Source organism: Mustelus asterias, chromosome 14 (assembly GCF_964213995.1).
Source record: "Mustelus asterias chromosome 14, sMusAst1.hap1.1, whole genome shotgun sequence".
NCBI lineage: Eukaryota > Metazoa > Chordata > Chondrichthyes > Carcharhiniformes > Triakidae > Mustelus > Mustelus asterias.
Genome location: NC_135814.1, coordinates 23,796,318 through 23,810,998, shown reverse-complemented (window position 1 = coordinate 23,810,998; position 14,681 = coordinate 23,796,318).

The following is a 14,681-nucleotide window of genomic DNA, read 5'->3' as shown; positions in this document are numbered from 1 at the left end:
CCCTTTGTCAACATTGTAAAAACAGATTATCTGCTCATTATCACATTGCTATTTGCGGAGGTTGCTGTGTGGAAAAGACTGCCATGTTTCTTTCAACAGTGACTGCACTTTGAGAGTATTTCACTCGCTGTAAAATACATTGAAACATCCAGTGCTCATGAACAGTGCTGTATAGATGCAAGCCTTTCTTTCTTTTGTGGTGATATAAACAGGGCCTAGTTTTAAGGCTGATAAAATTGGATATCCTAAATTAAAGAATTGGGCATATTGAAATCAAACACAGTCAAACCTCAGGCAGGCCAATTGTACAAATACACAAACATGTCTGGGCCTGACCCATCAACCACCCATCAAAGATCGTTACACTCTACTGATACTTAGCAGGAGATCATGGCACCTCATTGAAATGCATCAGCCTATTGTTAGAAGCGCAGATCGAGCCAGGCTTTCTGTCACCAAGAGTTCCTGTAGATACCTTATCTGATAACAAGTTCAACAGCATGGAGATGGACACCTGGGGGGTGGACCCTGGTGTCCTGTCAGGCAGACATCAAGAAACCCACTGGGTATTGGAACCCCCTCCTGGGACCTCATTGGCCGGAAGCCAGAGAAGTTTCTGGAAAGGCAAGCAGGCTGGGGGATAAAGGTACACACTTCGAGTCACACAGGAGCGAAGACTCGACAGGGGAGACGGCCATGACCATTCGGAAGACTGATCAGAGAAGGAAGGAAGGAAGAAGCGGCCATCGAGACTCACCTTCGTGACGACGGACCAGAGGGACTCAGAGAATCGGACCTGCAGTTCAACCAAACCATCTTTACGGGTAGTATACTTGAATCTGCTGGGGTATCCTCTTGTTTTATGTGGGCAATTTAAGGGTTAATAGTGTTATTATTAATAAACTTGTTGAACCTTTACTTGTGTTTGTCCTTTGTCCATCTTGCAAATAAGGGCACCGGGGTAAAACCTTGGAGTAAGTAAACTGGTTGAAAGTATCTGAGAATTAACAGGTACAACACTTTTCTCATGGGGAAAAGATGATGTGGAGATGCCGGCGTTGGACTGCGGTGGGCACAGGGAGAAGTCTCACAACACCAGGTTAAAGTCCAACAGGTTTATTTGGAATCACGAGCTTTTGGAACGCTGCTCCTTCATCACCTGATGAAGGAGCAGTGGTCCGAAAGCTTGTGATTCCAAATAAACCTGTTGGACTTTAACCTGGTGTTGTGAGGCTTCTCACTATGGGGAAAAGAGACACTATAGAAGCATTTAGGAAATCTCCCAATCCACAAATGTCCAGTTCATACCTGATATCAAGTATGAATTACATGTTATTCTATATGGCATGTAACATCATGTAATGTATGATACCATTCATAGCTCAGCAATAACTGGATGAAAGAATCTCATGAACAAGGATCATTTTCGAAGCCCAAATTCAACATCAGTTATATTAATTCATATTTACACTGCAACATCCCAGTTGTAACACAATTGTTATAATGTGCGTACTATAAATAGTGCAGACTAAAAGATTTTCACCGGTCTTTGGACTTGCCTGGGGCTGTGAAACAGCAGATTCACTTCAGGCTGATCTTAAAGTGAAACTCAACAGTCAAAGCACGAATTGGACTCAGGGGCTGAATATAGGGGCCATCCTTTCTCTAAGCCGTGTGTGTGCACATACACAGTAGGATTGCATGAAATGAATGCAATCTCATGGGCCATAAGGTACAAATGGGGCTTAAGCCACACTTTTGCTGAAGCTTCGTTCAAGGATTTTGCCACAACATGTAGGAAGAGCTTTCAGATCCTCCAAAATTCCTCCAGGGAAAAAGCCTCTTTAGGTTAAAATCACTCCAAATTTTGCATGTGCTTTAATCCCAATGTTGTGACGAGCCGAGTGCTTTGATTTTGACTTGTTATATAAATATTCTGACAGAGTTAGTGGCCCCCTTTCACAGAGTCTTACTCAGCACTGCAAATGGAAGCAAAGGGAAGGAAAACAGATTTCTGTATGTAGCAACACATCCAGGCAGAAAACGGGTGAAAAGATGCCCAGTTTACGGAATCAACTCCACCCCCCACTAAATAGCGTAGGAATCTTATTGATGCCCTATTGGCTTATGTCCTGGGGAAGCATATCCTTGCTATCCAGCTAAAACGGGTTTCGCTTTTCAAAGATGTTAACGTGGGTCCTTAATGCCGGTTTACCCTGAAGGCAGGAAGTGCAGAACCTGCTGGGTTTAGGACACCCAGTTCTTTGTTCTCCAAAAAAGTGCGGGTTAGGTTAAGTTGATTGGCCATGCCACATTTTCCCTTAGTTTCAGGGAGATTAGCAGGGTAATATAAGGGGTTAAGGGGATAAGGCCTGGGTGGGATTGTTGTCGATGCAGGCTCGATAGGCTGAATGGCCTCATTTACACTGCAGGGATTCTATGATTCCAACCAGCAGAAGCAATCATTTGGTGCTACATAAAACAACGGCCTCCTTCCGGCCACTCTTTTTCCCCACTCCTGATGGCCTCAGCTCTGCCCCACCTCCTTCCCCATGCTCCCACTTAATCACCAGAGATCCTTGGCCAGCAACACATTTGTCATGTTTTTCTTTCCCCCTTCCACCCCACCCCCTCCACCTTGACTGGCAATGTGCCTTTGGGACTGTGACTGGGGCCCACACTCACTGGTACTGTATAATTAACCTGGTGTTGTTAAAACTCTTACTGTATAATAAGGCCAGCGGACTAACTTGTCAAGGTCCTGTTGTGGTCTTGACAAGCGCATGCAGTGTGTGCCACATTGGGATATTAATGAAGCGTGATCCAAAGATGTGCGGGTTAGGTGCATTGGCCATGCTAAGTTGCCCCATTGTCTCCTGCGATGCATAGGTTAGAGGGATTAGCGGGGTAAATACGTGGGTCTTATGGGGATAGTGCCTAGGTGGGATTGTTGTTGGTGCGGGCTCGATGGGCCGAATGGCCTCCTTCCGCATTGTAGGGATTCTATAATCCAATTACCAGGCCCAAGAATTTATGAACCTACATATAACCATACAAAGTAGGAGCAGGAGTAGGCTATGCGGCCCCTTGTACCTGCTCCGCCATTTGATCAGATCATGGCGGATCTAATTGTAGCCTTTCCTGTCCACCCCCTACCCTTTAGTTCCCTTGTCAGTCAAATATCTATCAAACTCAGCCTTAAAGATATTCAATGACCCTATCTTCGCTGCTCTCTGCATCTTCAAAAGAAATGGCTGCTGAGATAATAGATGCATTGGGCTTAATTTTTCCAAAATTCTCCAGATTCTGGGAAGTTCTCATCAGATTGGAAAATAGTGAATGCAACTCCTCTATTCAAGAAAAGAAGAAAACTACAGGCAGTTGGCTTATCATCTGTCATTGGCAAAATGTTCGAATCTATTATGAAGGAGGAATTAGCAGGACATTGAGATAATTGTAATACAATCAGATGGATTCAGCAAGGTTTTGTGAAAGGGATATCGTGTTTGATTAATTTATTAAAGTTCTTTGAGGAAGTAACTAGCAAGGTGGATAAAAGAGGAACCTACTGTAAATGTGGCGTACTTGGATTTCCAAAAGGCATTTGATAAGATTACTGCACAAATTAAGACCTTATGGTGTAGGGCCTAGTATATTAGCATGGGCAGCATGGTGGTAGAGCCGTTAGTACTGCTGCCGCACAGCGCCAGGAATCCGGTTCAATTCCCGGCTTGGGTCACTGTCTGTGTGGAGTTTGCACATTCTCTCCTGCATGGGTTTCCTCCGGGTGCTCCGGTTTCCTCCCACAAGTCCGAAAGATGTGCTGGTATTCCTATCCTAATTGGGCAATGCTTGATTGTCAGCTGGCCATGCTAAATTCTCCCTCAGTGTACCCGAACAGGTGCCAGAGTGTGGCGACTAGGGGATTTTCACAGTAACTTCATTGCAGTGTTACTGCAAGCCTATTGTGACACTAATAAATAAACTTTAAACTTAAAACAAAAACTGCATAAAGGATTGGTTAGCTAACAGGATCAGAAAGTACCCATCAATGGGTTTTATTACAAGTTGACAAACTTTGACTAGTGGAATGCCACAGGGATCAGTGCTGGGGCTTCAACTATTTAGTAGATATTTCAGCGACTTGGATGAAAGAATTGAAGCTGCTGAATTTGCTAATGAAATAAACATAGGTGGAGGAATAAGTTGTGAAGAGGACATAAGGAGATTGCAGAGGAATATAGATAGGTTAAGTGAATGGGCAAAATATTGGCAAATGGAATATAATGTGGGAACATGTGAACACTAGCAGGAAGACTAGAAAAATAGCATAGTATTTAAAAGGAGAGACATTGCAGAACTCTGCAATAAAGAGAGATCTGGATATCCTACCACATACATGAATTGTAAAAAGTTAATTTGCCGACACAGCAAGCGATTAGTAAGGCAAGTGGTATTTTGTTGTTTAATGCAAGGGGAATGGAATATAAAAGTAGGGAAGTTTTGCTACAGTTGTACAGGACATTGATGAGACCACATCTGGAGTTCAGATTGCCAACTGTGATTAAATGTATTCCTGGAGGTTTCATCACATGACATACATCTAACCTTGCGACATACTGCCTTCCTATCCCAATCAGAATTCCTATCCTAATTGGACAATGCTTGATTGTCAGCCAAACAGCCTTTACACACCCCCCGCCGCCCGCCCCCCCCCCCCCCCCCCCCCTCCCCCTCCCCCGGCCATTTCCAGTGGTAAAGAGAAAGGACAAAAAAGACAAAGAAAGTTCCAATGATTTTTCTCCAGGGTTGCACGGTGTCCTGGAGATGAGATTTGGCAACTCTATCTGGAGTAGTGTGTACAATTTTGATCCACTTATTTAAGTAAGAAGTGCAGAGAAGGTCCACTTGACTGATTCGTGGGATGAAGGGGTTGTCTCATGAGGAAAGATTGGAAGAGGTTGGGTCTGATCCCACTGGCATTCAGGAGAAGAGAGGAAACCGCATTGAAACACATGAGATCTCGAGGGGAGTTGACAGAATGGAGACTGGGAGGATGTTTCCTCTTGTGGGAGAGGTTAGAATTAGGGAACACAGGTTAAGAATAAGAGACCTCTTTTTTAGACCAAGATGAGGAAAATTTCTCACTCTCAGAGGGTCACTCTCAGAGGGTCAGAGGGTTCCGGGTTCGATTCCCGGCTCGGGTCACTGTCCGTGTGGAGTTTGCACATTCTCCTCGTGTCTGCGTGGGTTTCCTCCAGGTGCTCCGGTTTCCTCCCACAGTCCAAAGATGTGCGGGTTAGGTTGATTGGCCAGGTTAAAAATTGCCCCTTAGAGTCCTGGGATGTGTAGGTTAGAGGGATTAGCGGGTAAATATGTGGGGGTAGGGCCTGGGTGGGATTGTGGTCGGTGCAGACTCGATGGGCTGAATGGCCTCCTTCTGCACTGTAGGGTTTCTATGATTTCTATGATTAGTCGGTTGAATTCTCTTCCCAAAAAGCAGTGGAAGCTAAATCATTGAATATATTCAAGAATGAGTTGGATGGATTTTTCATAAATAAGGGAATCAAGGGTTACTTGGGCCTGATAGGAAAGTGGAGTTGAGACCAAATTCGGATCAGCCATGATCTTATTGAATGGTGGAGTAGGCCTGAAGGACCACAGGACCTACTCTTGCTCTGAAGTCCTATATTCCTATAACAAGGATGAAGTGATTAAAATCAGACTCACTCAAGACGGTAGAAATAGAGGACTGTAGATATCCCAGAGGGGAGATAGAGAGGAGCAAGGCAGTGCAGTGGTTTGAAAACAAGGATGAGAATTTTAAAATCAGGATTGCTTGAAGAGCCAGTGTAGGTGCCTGAGCACCGGGGGAGGGGGTGGTGCAGGGGGAGGTGGGGGGGAGAGGGGAACAAGATTTGTTGTAAGGTAAGTCATGGGCAACAGAGTTTTGGATTACTTCAAGGTTACAGAAGATAGAACATGGGAGACCAGCCAGGAGAGCACATGAATAGTCAAGTCTAAAGGTAATGAAGGTAAGAATGAAGGTGTCAGCAACAGATGAGCTGAGATAGGGGTGAAGTCGGGCAATGTTATAAAGGTAGTAGGAAACAGTAGTGATGGTGCGAATATGTGTTTGGAAGTTCATCTCTGGGTCAAATATGATATCCAAATGGCGAACAACCTGGCTTGATCTCAGTGTTGCAGGGAAAGGGATAGACTTCGTAGCTAGAGAACTGAGTTTGCAGCAGGGACCAAAAGCAATGGCTTCAGTCTTCCCAATCTTCAATTAATTGCCTAGACTTTCCAATCCCAAGAGACGTTTATTGCTACAGAGGATGACCACAGCACTATAAGTTCTGTGGAGCTCACTTACACTGATGGTCCACTGGAATTTACCAGTGCATCAACTCAGGCTATTTACCCAATAATTTACTCTGATTTTTTTATATTTGCACAAAGCCTGCTTTAATGAGTGCAGCCCTTTAAACAGGTTGAGCGTCAAAGCACACATGTATCTCCCCATCCCTTAGTACCACTCAATCAACTCCGCACCCCCCCAGTTCTGCTCATCCCCCCTCCTCTGCCACCCGTTAAATCTCTGGCCCTGCCTATGCCTTTGTCCTCCATTCCAACCCTGGTAACCCCGGCTCTACTCACAAACCCCCCCCCCCCCCCCCCCCCGCCGCCACCCCCCCCCACCCCCCCACCACCACTACCACCCCGCTAGTCTCTGAACACCTCACCCCCCCCCGCCCCCCCCCCTCCCCCCCCCCACCCCCAGCCTCCCTTTCTCCTCTGCACCACAGGATCTTCTCCGATATTGGTGTGACTGAAGGTGACAAGGTTGGGTCAGAGGAGAGGGTGAGAGCTGAGGGCGTGGAAGGGGAGGTGGGGAGTGTGGGGGGGTGTGGTGGGGGGGGGGGGGTGGGGTGGATGGATGTGAGCAGTGCTATGGTCCGTTGCAGAGAGTTGGGAGGGGTGTTTAGAATTACAAATGGAATGAAGGAACCCCTCCGAAGACCTATAAATACCGAAAAGATTTCAAACACGTGTAACTCAACACTTAGCAGAACACTGGAACACTTCCTTCAGTGAGACAACTACACCGCGCCACTAGTTCTTCCGAGTTCCTTTGGCGATTGCTTTATGCTGCGACTCCATGGGGAACTCCCAGTTGCTCCAATGTAAAATAGTAATAGCGCGCTTCCAAACAACAATTAGCGGTATACGCCTCCACTTCACCAGTGACTGGAAGATCCCAGCCATTAATATTAACTAGCCGAGGGTCAGGAAGAACAAGTGTAACAGAATCATTCTCCCAGTTAAAGTCAGATAATTGAACACAGGTCAATGTGACGCTAAAGTCTCAAATGTTGATTCCTTGAGCTGGGTTAGCAGCCGTTATTCGCACCAGAATTTGTGTGAGTCATATTGTTTTGCCTGGGCAAGCAAAATATGGCTTCACAATGTAAATGATGGATTAGGAGTGGATGACAATGAATATGCTTGCAAAATGTGCAAGGTGCACAAAATAGGGACTTCAGTCGAGAATAGGACTCTGGTTCTGTGCGCCATCACAATTTCTTTTGAAGTTCGTGATTTATTATATTGGTTCTTGGATTAATTAATGCCCTCTATTTGTACCTCCTTCTGAGCCTTACACTTTACAGCTATTGTCTAAAACACAGCTTTCTTGCCTCAGATTTTAAACATTTGCACCAGCGTCATCGAAGCCTAATTGTATAAACATGACCTTTACTGTTAATTCTAAATGTGGGTCACGTAACCCCTTAGGGAAAATCCAGGATGGAACCCCTCTAAATTCCTCACCTTTGGATTAAACACTGCACATTCCATGGTTATGTTTCTGGATGTCGGCCCAAGTTTAAATCACAAGAAGAATCAGCTAGAGGAATAAAGGGGAGATCATATTTATAGAATCATAGAATCCCTACAATGCAGTAGGAGGCCATTCAGCCCATTGAGTCTGCACCAACTCTCTGACAGTGTCTTACCCAGGCCCCGTAAGCCCCACACATTCACCATGGCTAACCCACCTAAGCTACACATATTGGGACACCAAGGGGTAATTTAGCATGGCTAATCCACCTAATCTGCACATTTTTGGATTTTGGGAAGAAACCGGAGCACCTGGATGAAACCCACCCAGACAGGAGGAGAAATTGCAGACTCCAAACAGTCACCCAAGGCTGGAATTGAACCCGGGTCCCTGGCGCTATGAGGCAGCAGTGCTAAGCACTGTGCTACCGTGCACCCTCCATTTATATTGCTGGATAAGCAATGCATCCTGAAGCACTTGGATGAGTATTACCTTCAGGTGTCCTACAGTTCTTTCTGCCTATTTTCTTCTCTTCAGGTTTTGAGTTTCAGGAAGCAGATGGTTTTCTGTTGATAGTAAAGCAATGTCAAGGGGAAGAAGGTGATACTGAATATGGAAATCAGGTGGTATATGGTTCAGTGCATCATATAGATCATCAAACTTCAAGACCTTGGCTGATCCATTTATGTAGAACAGCCCAGGTGGCTGTGGTTTAATAATCTTGTTGTTTTTGAATAAAAAAGACACTCCCTCTCTATATATAGTCACACGTTATCTTACACAGGGTGAGATAGGTAAAAGGAGCTTCAGCTTATATTAAGCATCAGCATCTTTCACTTCTCCCAAGCTGCGAACCAAAACCAGATATCAAGCAGCGAAAATGATTTGGAAATGTTGACCATTGAGCAAAAGGGTACCTGCCATTACAAGTGGGTTCAGTAAGGAGTCTCACAACACCAGGTTAAAGTCCAACAGGTTTATTTGGAATCACTCACCTGATGAAGGAGCAGTGTTCCGAAAGCTCATGATTCCAAATAAATTTGCTGGACTTTAACCTGGTGTTGTGAGGCTTCTTACTGTGCCCACCCCAATCCAACACCGACATCTCCACATCATGGCTACAAGTGAATTAGTGACGGAGTTAAACTGGACTTTTATGGCAGTTGGGTGGGTTTATCCACAAAACTGGATAGGTTGCAATCAAAACTCTCCCAAGTGTTTCTCAATATGCACCAAGCACTATTCACACATCACCCCTGTGCTGGCTGATCACCGTTGCCCACCAGTACAGCAGCGTCTCAATTTTAAAATTCCCACACACAATAAAAATAGAAAATGCCGGAAAATCTCAGCAGGTCTGACAGCATCTGTGTGGAGAGAATAAAGCTCATGTTGTGAGTCTGGATGACTGAGCTTTTGCTTTGTCTGACATTTGCTTTGTTCTCTCTACACAGAGGCGATCAGACCTGTTGAGATTTTCCAGCATTTTCTGTTTTTGTTTCAGATTCCAGCATCTGCAGTAATTTGCTTTCATTTAAGCGTTTAAATTCTCATAATTGTTTACAAATCCCTCTCATGTCTTACCCTTCCCTATCTCTGTATCTTCCTCCAACCCTCTGAGGCCTCTGCTGCTTCAATTCCAGCCACTTGCCGATTCCAGATTCTATTCACTCCATCACTGATGGCCATGCCCCCAGCTGCCTAAGCTCTAAGCTCTGAAAGTCTCTCCCTAAACCTCTTTATCTCTCTCATCCGCTAAGACACTCCTTAAGGGTTTTATTCATCTGTCCTAATATCTCCTTGCGTGGCTTGGATTGAATTTTGTTTAGCAATGCTCTTGGGGAGCACCTTGGGATGTTTCATATCATTAAGTGTATTATATAAATACAAGTTCTTGTTGTTGAAACCAATTTAGCCTTTCAGAGGTTTTTGAAAAAAATATCTAAGTCATTCGCACAAACAGGATTACAAGATATTGGGCAAGAAATAGGGAATCTGCCTGTTTATTTTAGGTGTTCTGAGTGTTCTTAGAGCTCCAAAATGGTGTCCATGTGCACACGCACACTTCTTAGCTGAAACGCACCAGATGACATTTATTTTAAGTTTATTCGTGGGACATGGGTGTCACTGGCTGACCAGCATTTATTGCCCATCCTTAGTTGCCTTTGTTCAGAGGGCAGCTCAGAGTCAACCACATTGTGTGGCTCTGGAGTGACATGTAGGCCAGACCAGGTAAGGATAGCCGATTTCCTTCCCTAAAGGACATTATTGGTGAGGGCTTGAGCACATGCACTGAACAGCTATCAGAAATATGTAGAGCAGGCAGAGCGTGACTCAATCAGCAGGTTGCCATTTTGGAGATCAACACTCTTAGTTAATGCCCTCTCTTAACCTCACACAGCTGAACATAGATTTAACAGTAGAAAGAACCCCCAAAATAGCATTATTTAAAAGGGATCATGAACTCCTTAAATGTTAATTGATGGCTGATTTTTTCAGGGAGTGGAATAGAACCAAAGAACCACAGAAAGGTTATAGTGCAGAAAGAGGCCATTCAGCCCATCGCGTCTGCTCTGGTCAAAAAAGAAAAAATAATAATTTAGCTGCTCATTTTAATCTCACTTTCCAGCAGCTGGTCCGTAGCTTTGCAGGTTACAGCACTTTATGCAGGTCCAGGTACCTTCCAAATGAGTTGAGGGTTGCAGCCTCAACCACCATTTTAGGCAGTGAATCCTAAATGCCCACCATCCACTGGGTGAAAATGTTTTTCCCCATATCCCCTCTAATCCTTCTACCAATCAACTTAAATCTATGCCCCTTGGTAATTGATCCCTCAGCTAGCAGAAACAAGTCTTTACTGTCTATCCTGTCTAGCCCCCCTCATAACTTCATACACGTTAATTAGGTCACCCCTTAGCATCCCCTGTTCTAAGGAAACTTAGAACCATGATTGAATGGTGGAGTGGACTCGATGGGCCGAATGGCCTTACTTCCGCTCCTATGTCTTATGGTCTTATGGTCTTATAGAAACAACCCCAGCCTATCTAGTCTCTCCTCAGAGCTGCAATTTTCAAGCCCTGGCAGCATTCTTGTAAATCTCCTGCACTCTCTCCAGACCAGTTATGTCCTTCCTGTAATGTGATAACCAGAGCTGTACACAAAATTCCAGCTGTGGTCTAGTCAGCATTTTATACAATTCGCTCATGATATCCCTGATTTTATATTCAATATCTCGCCCAATAAAGGAAAGCACTCCATATGCTTTATTGACCACTGTGTTCACCTGTCCTGCCACCTTCATGGACCTGTGGACATGCACGCCAAGGTCTTTCACTTCCTCAAAACCATCTCAATGTCTTCCTGTTTATTGAATATTCTCTTGTTTTGTTTGACCTCCCCAAATGCAGTACCTCACACTTTTCTGGATTCTATTTGCCACTTCACTGCCCACTCAACTAACCATTGATATCGTTCTGGAATCGACGTCTATCCCCTTCACTATCAACTACATGGCCAATTTTTCTGTCATCTGCAAATTTCCCAATCGTGCTTCCTACATTTAACTCTAAATCATAAATATATACAACAGCTAGGGCCCCAACACTGAGCCATGTGGAACACCACTGGAAATCATTTTCCATTTGCAAAATTATTCATCGACCATTACCCTTTGTTTCCTGTCACTGAGCCAATTTTGGATCCTACCTGCCACCTTCCCATGTATCCCATGAGATCTTACTTTTCTGACCAGCCTGCCTTGTGTCAAATGCCTAATTGAAGTCCATGTAAACAACCACCCACTGCACTACCCTCATCAATCCTCCTTGTTACTTCCTTAAAATATTCTGTCAAGTTCGTAAGACACGATCTTTCCCTCACAATATCCTGCAGATATGACAGTTGCTCAAGGATTCTCTGCACAAATCAGTTGCCCCTTGCCATGGACGTACTAATGGACACTCCCCTTAGAATACAACATGACTTGGAAAAGGAGCAGAGTCCATACAGAGTGGGGCAAGCTTTTATGAAAGGGAAGAGGATGAAGGGAGAAGGGCTCTGAGCAAGAAACCATATCTACCCAGGATGTTCAGGGAGCAATTCCCCTGCCTGAACTTTATTGAGGAACAATGTGGGAGACATCTGTACTTTAGTAAGGGCATCCTCACTGAAATCTCTCAATTGCTGCATCTACAACTACATCTCTACACAAGGATAGCATTCCCAGTGGCTGTGAAGGTGACCACAGTGATGAGCCTATCCATCTAGATCCATCCAGGATATGGTGACAGATATTTACTACATCTCGCAGCTTTGGCTGTTGTACAAGGATGGTCACTGATGTTCGCTACTCATTGTCAGTTACTGCTTTTCATTATCTCATATCAGAGAGAAGCAGCCAGAGTTTATGCACAGATATGTTAGTGTTGTAGGTTTTGCCAGGGTGCAGGGTGCCATTGACTGTACAGGCATTGCTTTGTGTGTGCCCAAGTGTTAATTCTGTCCTATGCTGAAACAAAATGGATTCCACTTCCTCAACGTCTAGGTGGTGCATGGCCTTCGGTAGCAAGTCATGCAGGTCAGTGACTGTTTTCCTGGCAGCTGTGATGATGCCACCATTTAAGCCACCATGCCAAATCAAAGTGTGGCCATTAGGTGACAAGAGGCATCAGCTGACATCATCTGGGTATCTGAGATAGTAGCTGTGAGTGTGAAATAGAGTGACAGTGCATCTGCACCATTATTGTCTTTTGGCTGTGCTTCGACTGCCTGCTCGGGATATCAGAAAGGAGAAAAGCGCAAGAGTAAGGTTGTGGTGTAGGTTGGGGTGTGCAGGTATAAGAGGTGCATGTTTACTACAGGTACAAGTTGAAAATCAGAGGAGACTCTCTGATGAAGGGGTGAAGGGATGGGTGAAGGGGTTAGGTATGAGGATACTATTACCCTTGATAGTTTCAGCCTTGCTGCTAACCATGGTCTCAACACTTGACAGTCCATGGTGGCCAGTATCATCTCCTCCTTGAGAATTAGTCAATGTAGGCATGTTTGCCCTCTTTTGGTTAGCTCCTGCTTTATCCAGCTGTGCACTATCCAGCTGTGTGCCACTTTGTCGTGGAGGAGAGGGGGAGGTGTCTCAATGTCTGCCATGCAAACTGCTTGGCTGATGTGGCTGTCATGGATGAATAGCTGCAGCTTGCACAAGTTGTGAGACTTGTTTGTGAGGGTCCGGATGAAACATCAATCTTGGGTGTGAGTTCTGATTGTGAGAGGTTGTTGGCAGTTGAGTAATGGAATGGGGTGAATTGAGAAGTGGTGCAGTTGTTAGGATGTGGTTCTTGTGGACACATTCACTGACCTTGACCACTCATGTGAGATCATTAAACTTCTTGCAGCAAAAGAGCCCTCAGGGCTTGTCTCCTGTCATTGACCTTCACGGCTGTCTGTTCCCACTGCCTGCTGAGTCTCAAGGACTGGTTCTCTGTTGAAATAGAATCCTTTCCACCTCCTCCAGTGCAGTGTCCACAAACCTTAGAGGCCACTCTGTCCTATGTTGAGTCATTTTCACTGTTGTCCTGGTGAGAGTCACTATTTTGCCAACATCAGCCACAACATACCTCCCTTCAAGCACTGCAGGTTAACATTAAATGGTGCTAGCTGTTCACAATATTGCCCCTCTGCTAATGCATCCAACCAGTGAACAGTGCATTTATCACTGACTAGAGTCTGAAATCATTGAAATGAGCAAGCAGCTCGAGGGCGGAGGTTTAAGGTGAGAGGGGAGAGATACAAAAGGGTCCAGAGGGGATTTTTTCACACAGAGGGTGGTGAGTGTCAGGAAGAAGCTGCCAGAGGCAGTAGTAGAGGTGGGTATAATTTTGTCTTTTAAAAAGCGTTTAGACAGTTACATGAGTAAGATGGGTATTGAGGGGTTTGGGCCAAATGTGGGCGATTGGGACTAACTTAATGGTTAAAAACTGGGCGGCATGGACAAGTTGGGCCGAAGGGCCTGTTTTCATGCTGTAAACCTCTATGACTCTAAGTTGTCCATATTATAATTAACGAGCAGGGGTTAATTGTGCATTGTGATCACTCCACCAGTTTTCGGGGGGTTAACAAATTTATCCCCCATTATATTTAGTTGCAAGTTACTTATGTCAGAAACCACAGATTTCTTTTTTTAGACTGTTGGTAGTTGTTTATGTCATTACAATTCTTAGAAAACTATTTTCATCTCATTATCAACATGACAATTAATTAAATGAATTGTTCACAATACGAAATTGTAAAAGTTAGTGAAGACACATTGCTCCTTCCATCAAAAATAGATTTTCTCAGTTGTTGGCAATGAACAAATGACAATTTTTAAAAGATCATTAATTGTTTTTGACATACAGAAAGAAAAAATATTACATTTATGTAACGCCTTCTCCCATCTCTGAGAAGTACCTCAAAGCACTACATACAAATTACTTTTGAAGTGCGTTCACTATTGTTATGTAATGAAATAGAGCAGCCATTTTGTGCACAAGCAGATGCCACAAACGGTAATTTTAATGTGTTTTAGTGGCATTGATTAAGGGATGAATAATGGTCAGGACTCTGGAGAAAAACCTTGTGCTTCTTCCAAAGCTATCTTGGGATTTTTAACATTCAAAGAGCGTGACACCTTTATTGGTCATGGACTGCTGTGTTAGCTTAGCTCAGTATCACTTTAGCTAACATACTCAAGTCCTAGTGTGGGACACAAATCTACCACCTTCAGGCCCAGAGGCAAGAGTGCTGACAACATGCTGACAGGAATTCCAGCAAGGAATGCCAATGGCGGGGTAAAGGAAGTGTG